Source organism: Schistocerca serialis, chromosome 10 (assembly GCF_023864345.2).
Source record: "Schistocerca serialis cubense isolate TAMUIC-IGC-003099 chromosome 10, iqSchSeri2.2, whole genome shotgun sequence".
In the NCBI taxonomy this organism is placed as follows: Eukaryota; Metazoa; Arthropoda; class Insecta; order Orthoptera; family Acrididae; genus Schistocerca; species Schistocerca serialis.
In genome coordinates this window covers 189,357,680-189,379,060 of record NC_064647.1, presented here as the reverse complement: position 1 = coordinate 189,379,060, position 21,381 = coordinate 189,357,680, and the positions used below count along the sequence as shown (strand labels likewise).

Genomic DNA, 21,381 nt, shown 5'->3' with positions numbered 1-21,381 from the left:
GCACGACAGGTGAGACTGAAGACGCCTCAGATTTCGAAAAAATTGTGTGGTCTTAGAACCAAGAAAACAGGCATTCGAAATTGAGCTCAACAGACCTGATGCTAGCGAAGCTGTCGAAATATCGCGAAAAATATGACAGCAACTCTGCTCCGAACTCCAGACCGCTAATATCGACGAGGAAGTCTGAAAAATCTATTTGCAAAACAAGGCAATTCAGTACATTATACGAAAGGTCTAAACACAGATGAGGGAAGCTGAAGCTTCGGCCTGGACAGCAAATGAGCTACTGTCACGGCATACGTCACGGCCGTATATCGATTGCGCCCGACCGCCCACGAACTGCTTCAAAGTCGCTTCACACTTGCCTTTATGCACCGTGGCATTCAACACTTCGACTGACCATACACTGCGCAACACGTTGCGAGAATGGGACAATGTGGCGCCTGTACCAAATTTTGAATTCACTAGCCTGACATCTTTCGTTGCTCCTTTAGAGAACTTTTAGCGTAGGTAATAATAAAACAGCTTTACTGTATGATTACATGATGATGGCGTCCTCTTGGGTAAAATATTCCGGAGGTAAAATAGTCCCCCATTCGGATCTCCGGGCGGGGACTACTCAAGAGGATGTCGTTATCAGGAGAAAGAAAACTGGCGTTCTACGGATCGGAGCGTGGAATGTCAGATCCCTTAATCGGGCAGGTAGGTTAGAAAATTTAAAAAGGGAAATGGATAGGTTGAAGTTAGATATAGTGGGAATTAGTGAAGTTCGGTGGCAGGAGGAACAAGACTTCTGGTCAGGTGACTACAGGGTTATAAACACAAAATCAAATAGGGGTAATGCAGGAGTAGGTTTAATAATGAATAGGAAAATAGGAATGCGGGTAAGCTACTACAAACAGCATAGTGAACGCATTATTGTGGCCAAGATAGATACCAAGCCCACACCTACTACAGTAGTACAAGTTTATATGCCAACTAGCTCTGCAGATGACGAAGAAATTGAAGAAATGTATGATGAAATAAAAGAAATTATTCAGATTGTGAAGGGAGACGAAAATTTAATAGTCATGGGTGACTGGAATTCGAGTGTAGGAAAAGGGAGAGAAGGAAACATAGTAGGTGAATATGGATTGGGGGACAGAAATGAAAGAGGAAGCCGCCTGGTAGAATTTTGCACAGAGCACAACATAATCATAACTAACACTTGGTTTAAGAATCATGAAAGAAGGTTGTATACGTGGAAGAACCCTGGAGATACTAAAAGGTATCAGATAGATTATATAATGGTAAGACAGAGATTTAGGAACCAGGTTTTAAATTGTAAGACATTTCCAGGGGCAGATGTGGACTCTGACCACAATCTATTGGTTATGACCTGTAGATTAAAACTGAAGAAACTGCAAAAAGGTGGGAATTTAAGGAGATGGGACCTGGATAAACTAAAAGAACCAGAGGTTGTACAGAGATTCAGGGAGAGCATAAGGGAGCAATTGACAGGAATGGGGGAAATAAATACAGTAGAAGAAGAATGGGTAGCTTTGAGGGATGAAGTAGTGAAGGCAGCAGAGGATCAAGTAGGTAAAAAGACGAGGGCTAGTAGAAATCCTTGGGTAACAGAAGAAATATTGAATTTAATTGATGAAAGGAGAAAATATAAAAATGCAGTAAGTGAAACAGGCAAAAAGGAATACAAACGTCTCAAAAATGAGATCGTCAGGAAGTGCAAAATGGCTAAGCAGGGATGGCTAGAGGACAAATGTAAGGATGTAGAGGCCTATCTCACTAGGGGTAAGATAGATACCGCCTACAGGAAAATTAAAGAGACCTTTGGAGATAAGAGAACGACTTGTATGAATATCAAGAGCTCAGATGGAAACCCAGTTCTAAGCAAAGAAGGGAAAGCAGAAAGGTGGAAGGAGTATATAGAGGGTCTATACAAGGGCGATGTACTTGAGGACAATATTATGGAAATGGAAGAGGATGTAGATGAAGATGAAATGGGAGATATGATACTGCGTGAAGAGTTTGACAGAGCACTGAAAGACCTGAGTCGAAACAAAGCCCCCGGAGTAGACAATATTCCATTGGAACTACTGACGGCCGTGGGAGAGCCAGTCCTGACAAAACTCTACCATCTGGTGAGGAAGATGTATGAGACAGGCGAAATACCCTCAGACTTCAAGAAGAATATAATAATTCCAATCCCAAAGAAAGCAGGTGTTGACAGATGTGAAAATTACCGAACTATCAGCTTAATAAGTCACAGCTGCAAAATACTAACACGAATTCTTTACAGACGAATGGAAAAACTAGTAGAAGCCAACCTCGGGGAAGATCAGTTTGGATTCCGTAGAAACACTGGAACACGTGAGGCAATACTGACCTTACGACTTATCTTAGAAGAAAGATTAAGGAAAGGCAAACCTACGTTTCTAGCATTTGTAGACTTAGAGAAAGCTTTTGACAATATTGACTGGAATACTCTCTTTCAAATTCTAAAGGTGGCAGGGGTAAAATACAGGGAGCGAAAGGCTATTTACAATTTGTACAGAAACCAGATGGCAGTTATAAGAGTCGAGGGACATGGAAGGGAAGCAGTGGTTGGGAAGGGAGTAAGACAGGGTTGTAGCCTCTCCCCGATGTTGTTCAATCTGTATATTGAGCAAGCAGTAAAGGAAACAAAAGAAAAATTCGGAGTAGGTATTAAAATCCATGGAGAAGAAATAAAAACTTTGAGGTTCGCCGATGACATTGTAATTCTGTCAGAGACAGCAAAGGACTTGGAAGAGCAGTTGAATGGAATGGACAGTGTCTTGAAAGGAGGATATAAGATGAACATCAACAAAAGCAAAACAAGGATAATGGAATGTAGTCTAATTAAGTCGGGTGATGCTGAGGGAATTAGATTAGGAAATGAGGCACTTAAAGTAGTAAAGGAGTTTTGCTATTTGGGGAGCAAAATAACTGATGATGGTCGAAGTAGAGAGGATATAAAATGTAGGCTGGCAATGGCAAGGAAAGCGTTTCTGAAGAAGAGAAATTTGTTAACATCCAGTATTGATTTAAGTGTCAGGAAGTCATTTCTGAAAGTATTTGTATGGAGTGTAGCCATGTATGGAAGTGAAACATGGACGATAAATAGTTTGGACAAGAAGAGAATAGAAGCTTTCGAAATGTGGTGCTACAGAAGAATGCTGAAGATTAGATGGGTAGATCACATAACTAATGAGGAAGTATTGAATAGGATTGGGGAGAAGAGAAGTTTGTGGCGCAACTTGACCAGAAGAAGGGATCGGTTGGTAGGACATGTTCTGAGGCATCAAGGGATCACCAATTTAGTATTGGAGGGGAGCGTGGAGGGTCAAAATCGTAGAGGGAGACCAAGAGATGAATACACTAAGCAGATTCAGAAGGATGTAGGTTGCAGTAGGTACTGGGAGATGAAGAAGCTTGCACAGGATAGAGTAGCATGGAGAGCTGCATCAAACCAGTCTCAGGACTGAAGACCACAACAACAACAACAATAATAAAACAGCTTCCAGTTTTTCAAAAATCCAGCAACGTGAACGAAGGAACGCCTAGTTAACCCAAGTGTTTTCGTTCACACCCGAGTTCTATTTTCACTTGGCATTTTGACAATCAAAATGAAATATCGAGATAGGTAAGTGACTGCAGGATAACCAACTAAAATCGCACAATGCGAATATCTAGACAGCTGTGTGAAGTATGCTAAAGAAAAAACACCTGTTACCAGCGATCTGCAGAAGTTAAATGTCAGCAGCAGGTCTCCCAGTCGCGCGTGCTCTGCGGTCCAGGCACCAGGGTCAACATAGGCGTTTCGAAAGAAGCTACTGCAGAATGAAGGGGTTGCGAGTCAAGTGTTCTGAGTGGAACGCTGCAGGAGGGAAACCAGGAGCAGCAACCTTTTTGTACACTGTAGCTGCATTCACACCAAGTCACGTTTCGTAATGCACTTAACATTACTACGAGCTTGTTCCTATGGATTAGTCATCTGACACACACCTTCACCTTCAGGGCTATACCGTTGATAACCCGTTGTAGAATTTAGAGATTTTTTAAGCTCGCCATCACGACGTATTTTCGACGGAAAATCTCTGAAGGAATCAGTGATTCCGCAACAAAGGATCCTGTGAATCTCTTCTCGCTTTGTTCGTCCACGAGATCCACAAGGCAACTGAAACCAACGCCCAGTTTGATGTTTAGTTTCTTTACTTCCTGAAGACGTTCGACACAGTTCCGCTGTCTCCGCTAAAGAAATACGGGCTTCTGGATTATCGGACCAGTTTCTTCTTTGGACTTTAGTTATTAGCAAAATACAAAAGTAGGGAAGCTGCCGAAACCGTGTAAATAAAAAAATGGCAACTCTTCTGCAGTCCGAAAAGTTTGCAAATCAATGTCAGGAGGAAAACCGCAAACAGAGCATCTTGCTATCTGTCATTTTCCAAAACTATGTTATCTGGATACCGTTTTAAGAGTTAATGTTTTACCAATTTCAGACATCCAGGTCAGCTGTTAACTATATTTTCGTAACAGCCTTTTTAGAAGTATTTTCTGGTCTGTTATTTCTTTTTTTTAGTCTTTCTATGTCATTTGTCTGCGTCTGTCAATCATTCAGACAGTTCGCACTTACTTAGCACAGGTTTATCGTATCAGAGGTCTCGTACTGGCTGGTTTGTGTGCACTCCCGGCCTCCAGCGAACAGTTGTCGCTCGCAAAAGTGTTTATGGGCGTGCGCCACCTACCCACTACAATGGTTTCACCCGATAGGGGGATCGGAGCAGTCCGTCGCCAGAGCCTGCGCTGTAGGAGCAGAAATTAATGGAAAGTTGATGGTAAAGGTTACAAGATACTGGGCGATTTTTAGGTATTCATGAAACACTTACACTATTAAACTTTTTAACTTCGAATTACAATAAAGTGACTAAGTGGAGATTTTAATTGGAACATTTTTGGGGGTACGACGGCTACTGTAGAGCTATAAGGCGATGATTATGATGGACTTAAGTCGTTCAACAGCCTCGGCATCAGCGACCTCAATGAACACCACAGACATCCCGTGGTTGGAATGATGTCTGTTCCCACAAGCCAAACAACTGCGACCATTGCCATGGAACATTTAGCCAGGCATTCTATACGTTATTCCCTTGCCATTTCACACAGTCTCTCTCTCTCCCCCCCCTCTTTTTTTATTTAAATTCCTAGTACTCAACTATCCCCTCTATGCGCAAATCAACTGACACCTAAGTCGCAAAAAAACAGTTTTTCTGTTCCTTCACTTCCCTGCAGTGTGTAGAATAGTCCAATTTTATACGAACCGATTACGAATTTTACTTCCGTCTTTAATGAAACCACCTTGTTCACCGTTAATTCCATAATGATGAAACAGACAACATTTGTGTTTACAACAGCAAGTGCCAACAGTCAGTGGATAGGTTCTCTGTTATCCAATCTGTTCATAAAATCTGAGCTGCAATGTTTTCCGTCAAACTGACTTTCACGTCCTTCACTCAGAGGACGAGAACCGTAATGACTGACTGTCTTTCGAATGGGAATGAGTACAGGCATGCTACTTGTAAAGTATGAACGCCATCATTGTCGAGATGAATGCTATACCAGCAAGCCATTTTGAAAACATTGTCTCTAAGAAAAATGGTGAATGAGAAGCATTAATTCTGGGGTGGACTACACATTTAAATTAGACTTACTTCGGTACTGTATTATAGAAAAGGGTATAAAAATATCCAACTAATTCACAGCTCCATGGATGGATAATTTTTTTTTATTAAATTGAGCGGTTGATCGGGAGGAATGGAATTGAGAACACCATAACAAAATCTGGATAATGGAGACGTTTCCAGCGCTAAGTGTAATTTGGAGAGGCTGGGATTTGATGTATGTGGTTTCCCATGGGAGACCAACTGTTTGGGTATAAACACCACGCTATGCAGTGCGTCCCGCGATCTGAGTTCAGAGTGCCTTCTCTCCACCAACCGTCGTTCCCCTTTCCTCCCCCAGCAGTGATGATACTTCATACAGCAGCTGCTACGGCGGTCGCGTTTTACGTTTTGACAAATGACAGGCACACGGCGCTAATGAGGTGTTGCATTGCTATTGTTTTAGAAAAGGCGACTCATGAACTGGCCGGGTACTTTTTTTTAGAGTTAGAGAGTGTTTAAAATCGCTGTCAGGACACAAGCTCTGCGTAAAGTTTTTCACTGGTTGAGAAGTTAGAACGCTTTCGTGGTCATATTAAGTACTGCACTCGTAACGCTTAGAGTGGTGCAAAGTACTACATATACTTGATCCTAATTACTGTATTGAAGCCTTTGTCTCCCTCTAAAATTTATCCTTCCCTCTCCTTTCATTAGAAAAACTGATGATTGCTTTATGACCCGGGATGTGTCCTGTAACTCAATCCCTGTTTTACTGGAGTTGAGCTTTATCACTTCTCCCCAACCCACTGAGTATCTCTTCAAGAATTATACAATCGATCAACCTACTCCGCATTCTCCTGTTGCTCCACATTTTATATGTATTCTCTTTTTGTTTCAACTTTCCTGGAACACATTTCACTTCCGTAGAAAGCTACACTGCGAACACCTTCGGCAAAGACTTCCTAGCACGTAAATTTAAATCTTAAAAATTCCTTTTTATAAATGTTGTTACTGTCAGATTGCATTTTATACTCTTTCTACTCCGAACAAAGTTACTTTGCTGCCCAAATACTCATCTATTACTTTTACTGCCTTGCCTAATCTAATTCGATCATAACCTGATTTACTTCGACTACATTCCACTAATCGAGTTTTACAATTATTGATTTAATCTTAACAATTTTCAAGACTGTCCATGTCTCTAAAATGCTCAACGTTCAGATCGAATGACATCTCACTCCGTGTTTGACTAGACATGTCGTAAACCTGATTTCTGGACAAGTTGCAAGTGTTTTGCTTCTTGTATTTTATCCTCGAAAACTGCACAATTTGGACGTCTCAGGAGCGTTATCTAACTCTACAATGGTAAAAATATAGAGCTTGCGTTTTCACGTCTAAGATTCGGCGTACAATGACTTAGCAAATGTCTCGGGATAGTGGGGCACACAAGGCACACGTGAGTTGTATGTGCACCACACTACTACTGTACCAGCCAAGGCTATATGGAAGACCTCCTGAGAAGTGATTGTGCAAATGATTTGTCCAACGCGCAACGTCGTCGTGTGCTGACGCCCTTCGAACGGGGTACGGTGGATGGTGCCAGACAGATAGGAATTTCGATTTCGGCAGTGATGCAGAAATTCGGCTTCACAGTCCACAACAGTTTAACTATGGGCCGTCCAGCCGTGACCGACGACATGTGTCCCAGTGGATAATCCGAAGAAAAATGTTTTCCACGGTGTATGGGAGCCGACGCCGTACAAGGGTGCCACTGTCAACCCGACGTCATCGGGCACAATGGCTTGCCTTTGTCGCAAATCACCAGTGGGTGGGCACTGGAACAAATGACGTAACGTGATACTGTTGCACCAGATCACGATTTCAATTACACCACGGCAATGGGAGGCGTAGACCACACGGATTGATGGATCCAGAGTCAAGAAGGTGTGGCCTGAGGCTGTGATGTCATGTCTGAGATACATTTTCCTGGGACAGATTGGGTCCCCTAATTCTGAAAGGGAGTCTGAATAGACCAAGGTATGTTGAGCTGCTTGGGAACCATCTCCACCCATTATCGCCCTTCCAACACCGACGGTTCTGCAGAGTTCGAAGACGATAATGCGCCGCCAAATAGCTCAACGTCGTCCGGGAATGGTTCCAGCAACATGCAGTGGAGGTCCAAAGACAGAGATGGCCACCCTAGAGCACAAATTTTAACCCTGTCAAGCATATCTGGAACACAGGCTCCGCACCGTAGATCCGGCACCCAAGAACACACCAGAACTGGCTGTCACTCTGCGAACTATTTGGTGTCAGCTGCTTCCAGAGGAGTACCAGGGACTCCTAGACACTTCCACGCCGTCTCACTGCAGTCCGCAGGTCCAGAGGCGGCCCCACGCGATATTACGGGCCTATTTCAAGACATGAGTGCCAGTGTAGTCTACTGCCTCGTGAGTTCCTACATGTCTCCTGAAACGCATCCTCCCCAATCTGCTACATGTCTTTTTTTTTTGCAAAATCTAATTGTATTCTGCAACCGTAACAAACTGATGGTTCAATACCATTCATTCATAACTCTCATGACGAGAATAAGGAAAATCGTAGAGGATTTGCAGAAAATCGGGCGCGTAGCTATTGACAGTGTACGCGTCGAAAGAGCAGCAAAACGAAACCAGGGAGGAAGAGAGATACAGCTCGAAGTTGAACAAAATGACTCCCGGACCTCGCGAATGCAACGTTACACAAGGTTAGACAACTGTTTGTACAGACCTGCCTCTTGTGGCGCCAGTGGAGACATGCTGGCGCTGCCGGCGGCAGTGCCACTATTGATTGCACGCGGCCAGCGCGTGGGAGGGAGTTGCTGCGCGTAGATCAATGGGGACGTGCCCGCCACTGGACACCGGCGCCTCACCGGGCAGCTCCGCGACTAGATGGCAGTCTCAGCACGACCAACGAAGCCATCTCAGTTCTGACTTCCACGAACAGGACTGTCCGGCGATTGCGGGAAGTTATCGAGATACCGCCGAGATGTAGACTTCTAGCAACAGCTGGAGAAGACTGTAGCAACCGTTTGTGTGCCTAGTTCAAAGATCGCAGTGCTTCCTACCAGCACACAGACGCCACGATAACCTCGTACAGGGGTTCTCAGTGCATAAAAACTGGCACTTACCTCTCACGAAGTAAACGGTACAATTCCATCGTGCACCACGAAAAGAAACCATCAGATGTGGAGAATCTCATCCGAAACACTGAGAAATAAGTAAGCTGATATTACAAAAGCCTGTATCATATTAGTACTAATTACTTACGTTGCCACCGTTTTTAGCGAGGCTCCTACCAACTTCTGATATGGATTCACAGTTTACTGTAATACCTAATGGTTTATATAGTAACAATGACATCCAAAAACTGCAGCAAAAATTAAATGACACGGTGTGCACTACTATGGAAGTGCATTAACGAAATTCTTCAATTTCGTAAATTTCCCGGTGACATCACTAACGATGCCCTCCTACTCTGAGCAAATGAACGACATACTAAAATGCTTATTCAGCTTAAGCACGGTTAAATTAAAATGGAATGAAATATACAATACAGACATGTATTTACTTCCTTCAAATGAAGTGGGTTGAAGACACGTGGTAATAGGAAAGCTACGTAATTAGCGAGATAAGTCAAGCTTTTATGAAAAGCTGAGAGCGAGCTACTGAGAAACACGAACTTATTCGCAGGCAGTAAGTGGACACTTTTCATTGTCCGCCGAGACTGCAGGATCCACATAAGCTACCAGTAACTTTTGTCAGCGAAATCAAGCTGGTATGATTACCAGTGGTAGCGAAATTGGTATTCCACAATTTGATATTCAGGTGAAGTAAGACCGCTTGGATTATTTCAACTTGTTGCTAAGTTCGATTAGCACCTTTACTTCTTAGCAGCATTATTACAGACCATCATTCTGCACTACCCCACTGCGTTATCTGTAATCAAGAAAACCGTATGTGCATATGTACTAGGTAAAGTGTAAACCAGATATAAGGAGGTAAACTGACGGTCCGCTGGCACTCACGAGCCGCTCGCTAGCTTGTCTTCCGTGACAGATCGGCCGCGGAGAGCGCGCTATTCTAGACACACACAGTCACGACGAGGCAGAATTTCTGCCTTCACAAGAACCGGCACGTTTCATGGCGAATACATCCGAGTGCCTACGTGCTAGCGGAGGAAGGAGCAGCAGTGAGCGCAGCCGGGGCGGCGCCTGCGGCTACGGGGCGCCAGCCAACCTGCTACATCCAAAGCCGCAGCCTTGGTCGCCACACATAACCTCGCTCCCGCGCCGGCCGGACGGACGGACGGTGGTGTTGCCGCTGACTGCTGACTGACTCGCTGCAGGCCGCCTCTCCGCTCCTGCCGCCACTGCCCTCCGCCGAGCCACTGGCCGCAACCCCCGGGGAGGCCTGCCGAGCGAGCGAGCTATCGATCCATCGACCGCCGCCCGGCCAATGGGGTGCCAGCCCAGGGGGCAGCACGGTCGACGGTCTGGAAACGTCGCTAACGCCCACGCTCCGCAATTGCCTTAAACGCTGTTTCCCGAAATGCTGCGCCAACACAAAAGGCACACAATCCGTCTACTACTAATTGTGTGGCGGAGGGTGCTTTGAGCAAATATTAGTCACTCCCGGCCTATTCTTTGTGTGTGGTGAGAGGAAACTATCCGTGCGGGTTCCGAACAATCAGACTGCCTGACAAACTAAAATCAGTCAGGCTCTGGCTACGTCACTCCCCTTAAATATCCTTCCTGCAAGACATGCAGAAGAACTACCGTTAAGTTTAGAAGGTACCGGCGGTAGGGTATCAGTGAGGGCGTGTCGTTGGTCGTTCTTCCAAGTCTCCTCAAACTAACAGGTCCCCAGCGGCAGGACTGACATTTTGAAACAACTTATACATACGGTGATGCAGGCTAAGCTCGCAGTTATCATACCATGCACTCGGCCCCTTTCTCTCTTGTGAGCCCTCGTTTGCGAGTAATCGAGGAAAAAGTATTTTGGAATTTCGCGTGATGCACTAGAGCTTTGGATTACTAATGTTATTCTGACAACTGCCGTAGCTTAACGATTATCGTGGAGTACTAACACTAAAGGTTGTTGATTCGAATCAACTTAGGTGCATCTAAACTACTCTATAATACTAATCAACAAAATTTTTTTTTCTTTTTCCTATTTTTTTCCACTTGGGATCTTTTGAATGTGACTATTGTTATGTTTGATATATCAAATTTCTCCACTTTTATGATTTTATATTCTTGCCCGTGTTATTGCATTCATTCGTTTATTATTTTTATTCCTCATTTGGCTGGGATTTCGTTTTACTTGTAATTCCTTCTCACATCTTCACCTGCGCTATTTAGTGCACAGTGCAATAACAACTTATGTTTTAAACGTTTATATGGCGATTGTCACTCAAAAATCTACATAACGAAAATAACTTTTCTGACACCACTGGACTGTCAAACAGATTAGTTCGTCTTTTGTTCTAAGCGATAAATCGACAATTTTCGATGTTCGGCTCTCATAACAAAAATAATGAAATTCACTTGCACAGAGATTCCACGTGAGGAAAGAGTGACAGGAAAAAGAAATTAAGAACAGTTAATACTCTTATTAACATGACGTGGGAAAGGAACAGAAATAAAATCGGATTTTTTTATTTTTATCAGTAATTTTTCCCTAGTCTGACGTCAGCGGAACTCATGTCGCTGCCTGTACGATCGGGGAATTCCAGAATCACTCTGGCTCGCCCCTCGCGCCTCTCAACAGCTCTTCGCTGGCACTGTTCTTTGTTTTCAACAGTATTTTGCATCGACGAGTGCACGTGTGAAGTTGCTGGTTGCGTTTAAAAGATTTTATTATAATCTTAGTATAATTGTGAGGCGCTTCCTCATGAATGCACCTTCGTGTAATAGACAAGCCAATCAAAAGCTGTGGAGAGAAAAGTTTCTGGAGGTAATTTTGAGAGTGAAAAGAATTATATTGTGTTATCAATAGACGAATATGCGGATTTGGCTAAACAATTAGAAGACGCAAGAAAGTTGAAAAAGATCATTACGAAAGAGAAACGATTTACTGTTTTGAAAATTGGTGATGTGAAAAACTCATTGCACGGTGTGTATGGAATATAAAATACTTTGTTCCAAGCTGATGAACTTTATGATGTGACTGACGCAGCCCATGTAGCTGTGGGCCGTGGTGGTGACGATAGGATGTTAGCCGAGACATCAAAAAGATATACCAATATCAAAAAGGAAATAATATGCCTCTGTTTATCAATGTGTGATGTTTGTCGACAAAAAATAGCTACTTTCAAAGCCTACTCTCCATTCGGATATGAATAGCAGATGCCAAGTCGATCTGATTGATTTCCAAACCCAACCAGACGGGAATTTAAGATTTATTCTAGTTTACCAAGACTATCTCACAAAATTTGTTCGCCTTGGTGCGTTAATATCAAAGAGGGCTGAAGAAGTAGCTTATTTGAATGACATATTCCTAACTGTAAAGGCGCCGTGCACTCTACAATCTGATAATGACAGGAAATCTGTCACTAATTTTATAAGTGAACTCGCAGAACTTTGGCCAAAACTAAAAATTGTGCATGGACAACCAAGGTACAGCCAAAGTCACGGTTCTGTTCAACGTGCCAACCAAGACATGGAATATGTAAGTTTTTGGGTAAAGGACAACAATTCGTCGAAGTGATCGGAAGGATTAAGATGTCCAATTCATGAAAAATCGAGCTCCCCACTCTGGCGTAAAACAATCACCTTACAAAGCATTATTCGGAATCAAACCTAGAATAGAACTTTCCACTTCCTCGTTGCCTCCAGAAATCATAAATGATATTCAGGATGAAGATGACCTGAAGAAGGCAATCTAAGATGACAGTAATACTGAACAGTACGAAGACAGTGATAAAATTGTTAAAATTGACACAAACGACATTAAACATGCTAGGAAAACTGCGACAGACAATTTAATACAACAAGCTACAAGAATGAAAGCTTCTTCAGACAAATCTCATCCACCAGAATCGAGGTAATACTTCAAAAGACTGATGGCAGCTTTTATGAAGAAGGCACCAAACATGGCGTACTTCAAAAACATTATTGCAGATATAATAAAACTTTCCATAATTTTTGTAATATTAAAACATTTGTTTTAACTGTTTTGAGAACTGATTTCAACGTCTGCATTCAGAAGTTTTTAGATGTGGGAGATATTAAGCAGGATATTGAAATATCTAAGGTCTGCAGCCACGAAACGTTGTACCAGAGCAAGGCATTGTGAAATGCAGTTGCATGAAAAACTGCACAACAAACAAACTAAGAAAAACAAAGTACTCTGGTGGCACTTAGAATTGCAAAGTAGTAGTAGTTGTGGTCTTCAGTCCAGAGACTGGTTTGATGCAGCTCTCCATGCTACTCTATCCTGTGCAAGCTTCTTCATCTCCCACTACCTACTGCAGCCTACATCCTTCTGAATCTGCTTAGTGTATTCATCTCTGTCTCCCTCTACGATTTTTACCCTCCACGCTGCCCTCCAATACTAAATTGGTGATCCCTCGATGTCTCAGAACATGTCCTACCAACCGACCCTTTCTTCTGGTCAAGTTGTGCCACAAGCTCCTCTTCTCCCCAGTTCTATTCAATACCTCCTCAGTAAACCTTGCAAAATAAGTAAATAAGCAAATTGCAGATAAGGTGATTTCTGTGGATGGATATATGTAAGTTGATCTAGTGATAGATGTGAAATCACTGATTAGTTAATAAATAACTTTAATGAATCGTTGGCTATTTTATTTCTATTCGTTTAATCAGTTTACTTTGGAAACCTTATAAAAGATACCAACTAGGTGAAATTAGTTCAGACTAGGGCGTCCCAGTTTATCTTAAAGCATGTAAATTCTAACTAGGATAAACTGATTAGAGCTAGCCGAAACTGTTTTATACTATCGGTAACAGGATGAACGAGTTGACCAAGGCGAAACTAGTTCATCCTAAAATCGGGTTTGGCAGGTAACATATGCACGTGAAGCTGCATGAAGTGCCAGAACCACAAACAAGGAGCAGCTTACAGCTGTCTCTCGGTCCTATGTTAAGTTGCTGCTGGGTTGTCGCCAATACAGCCAGCCACCTTGTCAAAACGCGTGACACACAGTTCATTATGTATCGTACGTTACGGCAGAGAAGAATCGGGAAAGACTCTACTACTCTGTTTACCGAAAGGCAGCACCGACACACGTGAAGTAGAATACGCCTCAGTACAGAGTTCCCACTGTCAGGTGAGGAGCCCTCCCAGACAATGCAGTCGACCGCAGAACCCTCGATACGGACCAATTTCGCTGCCGTTATCGGTCCTAAAAAGCGTTTGATGCAGCTCTCCACGCGAATCTATCCTGTGTAAACCCCTCATTTAAGCTGAACTACTGCAATCTACAGCCTTTGCCTCCCTCTACAATTTTTACACTCCACACTTCCCATACTGAATTGGTTATTCCTTGCAATAGTGTTTATCTACTGTTTCAATCAAGTCTAAACAAGGCCCCGAGACAAGACGACGTTCAATCAGACCTACGGGAGAGCCAGCCGTGAAACTCTCCATCTGATGTGCAAGATATACGAGAGAGGCGAAACACCCCCAGATGAAATGAAATGTCGTGTGACGAGGGCCTCCCATCAGGTAGACCGCCCGCCTGGTGCAAGTCTTTCGATTTGACGCCACTTTGGCGACTTGCGCGTCGATGGAGATGAAATGATTGTGATTACTACAACACAACACCCAGTCCCTGAGCGGAGAAAATCGCTGACCCAGCCGGGGGATCGACCCGGGCCCTTAGTATTGACAGTCTGTCGCGCTGACCACTCAGCTACAGGGGCGGACACACCCCCAGATTTTAAGAAGAATGTAATGATTCCAATCCCAAAGAGACTGATGATAGGTGTACATATTACACAACTACAAGTTTATTAAGTCCTGGTTACAAAATACTAACTACTACTTTACAGAAGAACGGAAAAACTGGAAGAAGCCGATTTCGGGGAAGATCAGTTTGGATTCTCGAGAAATACAGGAACACGCGAGACAAAGTTGATTGGAATACTTTTAGAAATTCTTAAGTCAGCAAGAGTAAAATACAGTGAGTGAAAGGCTATTTACAATTTTACAGAAACCAGACAGCACTTACAAGAGTCGAGAGGCGCTAAAGACAAGCAATGGTTGAAAAGGGACTGAGACATTGTTGTAGCTTTTGTCCGATGTTATCCAAAATGTACATTGAGGAAGTAGTGAAAGAAACCAAAGAAAAACTTTGAGAAGGAATTAAGATACAGGGCTACGAAATAAAAACCTCTGAGGTTTACTGATGGCATTTTAATTTTGTCAGGTACAGCAAAGAGCTCTGATGAGCAGTCGAACGGAATGGACAATGTCCAAGACTAAGAGGGACATGAACGCAGTCTCATTAAATCAGGCGATGCTGAGGGAATCAGATTAGGAAACGAGACACTTAAAGTGATAGATGAGTTGTGGTATTCAGGTAGCCGAAGCAGACGGGCTATAAAATTGAGACTGCCAAGAAGAGTTTCTAAAGGAGAGAGATTTGTTGAAATCGAATATAGACCTAAGTGTGAGGAAGTCTTTTCCGAATGTATCTGTATGGAGAGTAGCAGTCTATGGAAGTGAAAGACGATAAACAGTTCAGACGAGAATACAAGCTTTTGAAACATGGCACTACAGAAGAATACTGAAGATTAGGTCACATAATGAGGTGTTATTGAATAGGATATGGGAGAAATTTACAGTGTCAAACATTTAACTTATATTTAGTCACATTTCTTACGAAAATTATGTCTGAATATAGATTTACTGTCCAACTGGATTTTCACGTAAGGCAACATTCCAGAAAGTGGTCTTCATATTGGACGTTGAAGAAAACGTTTTTCGGAAGCGCTTTTGTTACTATTTCCGATCTGCATTTTATATCGTCTGTACTTCGACCATGGCCAATTGTTTTGTTGCCCGAACAGCGAACTCCATTACTTCAGGGTATCATTTTGTAATCTAACTACCTCAGCGTTGCCTAGTTTTGGTTACTTTTTCATATTCCATTTGTAATATCTTTTCAATATATAATCCATGTCAAGTGAGAGTTGACATGGTTTCATGTCATCGGTAAATAAATTTTTTTCTCTCTATGAACTCTTAATTCCCTTTTCGAAGTTCTCCTCTGTCTCCTTTACTACCTTATCAATGCACCGAAGGCAAACTACAACACTCATTCCTTTCTGGCCACTGCTATTTTATGTCCTTCCATTCTTATAACTGCAGTCTGGTTTCTGTAAAAGTTGTAGATAACCATCCGGTGTCCTGCAGTTTATTCCTTGTATCTCCAGAATTTGAAAGATTGTATTCCACTCCACTTTACCAAAACCTCTCTCTCTCTCTCTCTCTCTCTCTCTCTCTCTCTCTCTCTCTCTCTCTCTAAATGTAATAATTATGTAAATTTAGATTTTTTTTCGTCAATTCTATAAGAAAACGTCTTAATAGTCTGCATGGCCTTGCACGATCGTACAATCCTCCGGAACCCAAACTATCGCTCCAGCAGGCTGCAGAAAATACACGTTATTTCCAACCGTGGCTTATTAAACTAATAATTCGGTAATACACAAAGTCGGCTGGGGTAATTTGAGTATGACCATTTTTCATAATAGTTAATCTGATCTTCCTATAATCCAAATTAATATATAGTCATATTCTACGTTTCACATGTGGCTGTAATATGGTGTAAATAACTTGAGTTGGACACAATGATAGTGCTATTTTGAAATATTTTTCTTAAAAATGGAATGAAGACATAAAATTTTAGTTGAAGAGGCAGTGTTGAGAAACCACCTAGGATACAGTAACCAAACTCAATTCTAGCAAACTTAGTGATATCACTAATAGTTTGTTATTTATTTAGAGTTTATAAATACGGGGTAATTTTGGTATGATTCCACGCTAGGATGGACAATGAACTTTGTTTTCGTTTTCTGATCATGCCACATGTATGTATTAAGAAAAGGACATCTAAATATAACAAGTCATTTTGAGAAAGATAAGTCAGTGTATGCTGCTATAAAATTCAACATTCCATACGAAGTACTAAGATTGCCTTTGCTAGACCTAGTGACGGAAGTGATGAAACCAGAGACGAAGAAAAAAGCCTTGGTTGTACTACAAAAATTAACCAAAATTAAGGAATAATAATAACAGTTTGTGTTCTAGAAAATATTGTAAGGATCTGGAATCGGGAGCTAAAAAATGACAAAACTGAACCAATACCGCTGGGAAAGAAAACAAATGGAATTAAGGTAAACTACTTGGCTTTTGCTCATTTTCAGAATTTTTTTTTAAGAATGGCGATGTGAAGAAGAAGCACACTTCCCCAGTACAGTCGGACTACTACCTTGTGTCACTTACAGGAAGACTGGACGTGATGAAATTTCAAGAGAGGCTCCTACAAAAAGTGGAAGTACAATGATGTTTACTACAGTTTCAATTGAACAACTCCAAATATTTCTCGAAAACTGCGAAAAAATATAAAAATATAGGCACTATGTTGCCAATTCGATATCGATATAACGGTGGAACTTCTTTTCGAAAATGTCAATATATCGATGGTTTATTAAGTGCTGTAGTAGATATTCCAGATTGACGAGCAATATTCAGATATTGTTACGAGTGCGTGTTGTAAGCTACTTCCTTCCTCAACTGCATTTCCTGAGGACTGTTCCAATGAATCTGTCTGGCAGCCGCTTCACCGGCGATTAATTTTATGTGGGCGTTGCATTTCAAATCTCTCATGACGCATACTCCGATATTTAATATCGACACCTTCACATTGTAACAGCTGCTGGCTCTAGCGTTTCTGCCGCTGACCGAGGAGGGCAGTTACGAGAACAGAGCGATAACGGCGCCTTATCACTGTCCGTGACGTGAGCCCGTCCTCTGCGGCCGTACGGAACGCTGCTTTTCACGCTCCTGCCGCCTTCTCAACCTCCTACGACTCGAGTCACTGCTAAGTGGAGTCATCGTTGCAACTGGGTTATCATGGTCATAAATATAACTACAGTAGCTTATGCAAGATTGTGGTGTAGCGCACGGTTAGCTTATTAACCCTACGTGTAGAACGTCGTAGGTTTGCTCGTAGTTACTTTCATTCAATTAATTGGTTTAAATGCATTTTTTTATTTCTAGTTCTCTGCTGCGTCGTTTTCAAGATAGTATTTTTCCTCCCATCGTTCCTCTTCCGTTTGGAATCTGCTCCTGTCGCCTATAAGCCAAATGAGGACTGCTCAACGATTGGTAACGTGGCAGCTCGTGTAGCCCAAGTGAGGAAAGTTTCAGATAGCCAATGATGGCGAGGAATTCTAGTTTGCTCGTAAAGATTAGATTTAACCGTTGTTAACAAAGCAGTAGTGATTATAGTTCTGCTGCACCGTTTTCTTGGATAGAATACATTGCACTTTACGAGGTTACGGGTGGCTTAGGACATCAGTTTAAACTCAGGGCTACAATATGGCGTCTGCCGTAGTTCAGTCACTTGTCGACGGAGAATCTCATTTCCGTCATACCTAGCGGCGGCCGCTCAGCGTTACATGAATAGCCGTGTTTGTGTGTCGCCTATAACCGAACAGAAGACGGCAGTCTATGTGGCAACACTGTAGCGGAAGTAATGGACTTCAACTATCAAATTTATCAGATTATGGAGCAGCTTGTTCACTGCATTCTTTTTTGTACGAAAATCTAGCTGAGAGAACTATTTGTTGGCAATTCGCCACATTTTACCGAAGCTTAGAAATAGTTTTGTGAACTGGCGCAACGAAATGCTCGAAATACGACAGAGAAAATGCAAGAACTCTGCAGCAAGCAAGTATTTGGATGTTCTGAATGGTTCGTCCGCGGAGCCCTTCCAAGGCAGTCACCACTTTTTTCTTGTGTGACAGTGGATGTTTCACGAATATTGCTCTAGAGGATGGAACAACATTTAATACTGCGTGGTGAATGTCCAATTTTTGGCACAGTTTATCGACGAAATCAAGAAAACAACCGATACGTAGGATCATTCTTCTTCGTGAGAATACGGACGGCCACACAGCAGGTCGAACTGAATGAACACTCAACGGAGAACAAACAATGAACGTTTCCCAGCCAACATTCATCTGATTTGTCACCATAGGGAATTTTTCACACTTATATCGATAAAAAGGCGTGTGTAGCGATTTCATCACCTCCAGGACAAGTTGAATCCTTCGAAAACCATGGACATCACAGTAGAATAGGCGTTTTTCAGAACTGGTTCCGAAAAAATTGAGGGCGAGTAATTTCAGAAAAAGCGATTTTTACGCCTCACTGTAGTGTGTTTCCGCGGTCGACCACTATAAGAGGGCTGCGACCAGGCGGCGCCACACGTTTCTGTCCCCTCCTGTTGTCGATGCAACAACACTGGACGCTGCTGCACCTAAGATTGAAGGGATCTACACTAGATCATAATGCTGACAGTATATATAAGAACACACTAGAATTCACTTACCAACGCATCCGGAACGAGAAATGCTTACAATAGCATCTCACATTGTGATTAAACCGGTTTCGGTTATATAGGCGTCATCAGATCATGATGAACATCAACGTACAGGACTAGAAGTCAAAGATTTTACAAGATCTGACAATGGACACATGTTTAAATAAATGAAACTGCGACAAACTGAACTACTCCGTTTATTTAGGTATCTACGTTACTGGTGTTCCTCTAATGGTTCCACTAGCTGCCATCTCGCAAACATTCGGGAGACTCTTCAGAAAAGTAGTGGTCAAATTGCGGCCAGCATAAAGTTTTCTCAACCTTATTTAGTAATACGCGTCTACAACAAACAATCCAATCCGAAAACAACTAACGTTAAGATATTCCCAAAAAATGCAGTTTTAGGGCTCAATAACAAAAGACATCCAAAATATCACCAATTTAGTATTGGAATGGTGTGTGTGTGTGTGTGTGTGTGTGTGTGTGTGTGTGTGTGTGTGTGTGTGTGTGTGTGTGTGTGTGTAGAGGGAGGGCCAAGAGATGAAAGCAGTTTCAGAAGGTTGTAGGTTGCGGTAGTTATTCGGAGATGATGAGGCTCGTACACGTTAAGAGTAGCATGGAGAGCTGCACCAAACCAGTCTTCGGACTGAAGACGGCACCGACAGCAAATGCTTGCCGAGATTATTTTAAGATGCGCATAATTTTAATTGACGTCTATGAATACGGCCGCGAGTTAAGTAAAGTTGGTCGCCTATCTAATGATAAAGGAGAAACTAGCGCGGCCTATGCGGGCTTAGAGGATGTGGTATGAATTTTGAAACAGAAGTAACAGATTGAAGAACGAGCATTAAAGGGACGATTGTCTTCAAATTCGGTATATATTTATAGCAAGAAATCTGAAAGAAAGGCTATTGTAATAAAATTTAACGAGTAGAACAGTCAGACAGTGCCACAACTTTCATATCGCTGTAGGTCGTAACAATCTGAAAAAGAACGTCGATACGAAGAATTCCGAATGGGTGCCGGCTTAAACGTCAGTACCTAGGGGTACAGACATACGGCCTGAGGTGTGTTCCACAATGCCAGTACTGGCTCTTGAGCAAGTAACAATGACGACCACTGCTTTAGGCCGTGTCTTCATTCTACGGCGTAAAGGCCATACGTTTACGGTCTTTGAACTGAATACGTTTCGAATATAAAAATTTCAAAATAGTTATCTTTCAGAGCTACTGATTTGGTGCAGTGTTTTCCCTACAATTCACAAAACTAAAAACTCATCATCCTATGAATACAACATCGATGAGGAACAACTTCAGTCAGCAATACAGGGTGATTCAAAAAGAATACCACAACTTTAAAAATGTGTATTTAATGAAAGAAACATAATATAACCTTTTGTTATACATCATTACAAAGAGTATTTAAAAAGGTTTTTTTCACTCAAAAACAAGTTCAGAGATGTTCAATATGGCCCCCTCCAGACACACGAGCAATATCAACCCGATACTCCAACTCGTTCCACACTCTCTGTAGCATATCAGGCGTAACAGTTTGGATAGCTGCTGTTATTTCTCGTTTCAAATCATCAATGGTGGCTGGGAGAGGTGGCCGAAACACCATATCCTTAACATACCCCCATAAGAAAAAATCGCTGGGGTTAAGACCAGGGCTTCTTGGAGGCCAGTGATGAAGTGCTCTGTCACGGACTGCCTGGCGGCCGATCCATCGCCTCGGGTAGTTACGGACAGATAAGTGCCAATGTGGTGGCGCTCCATCCTGCTGAAATATGAATTTTTGTGCTTCTTGTTCGAGCTGAGGGAACAGCCAATTCTCTAACATCTCCAGATACTGTAGTCCAGTTACAGTAGCACCTTCGAAGAAAAAGGGACCAAAAACTTTATTGGCTGAAATGGCACAGAAAACGTTCACCTTAGGCGAGTCACGTTCATACTGGGTTGTTTCCCGCGGATTCTCAGTGCCCCATATACAGACATTGTGACGGTTGGCTTTCCCGTTAGTGTGGAAAGTTGCTTCATCACTAAACACAATCTTTGAAACGAAAGATTCATCTGTTTCCATTTGAGCAAGG

General features: G+C 42.4%; 1 protein-coding gene across 3 annotated transcripts in view; it reads right to left on the bottom strand.

Annotated features, from left to right (window-relative positions):
• The window catches only part of LOC126425101 (eukaryotic translation initiation factor 5), a 113,683-nt gene that overhangs the window by 48,233 nt on the left and 44,069 nt on the right, over positions 1–21,381 (bottom strand). Inside the window, exon 1 of one of the 3 annotated variants that reach the window (XM_050088025.1) lies at positions 9,956–10,091. The exons of the other annotated variants lie outside the window; for them this stretch is intronic. The gene's annotated coding sequence lies outside the window, so the exon portion shown is untranslated. Of the gene's footprint in view, positions 1–9,955; positions 10,092–21,381 lie in introns of those variants that run through there. 3 annotated transcript variants of the gene reach the window in all.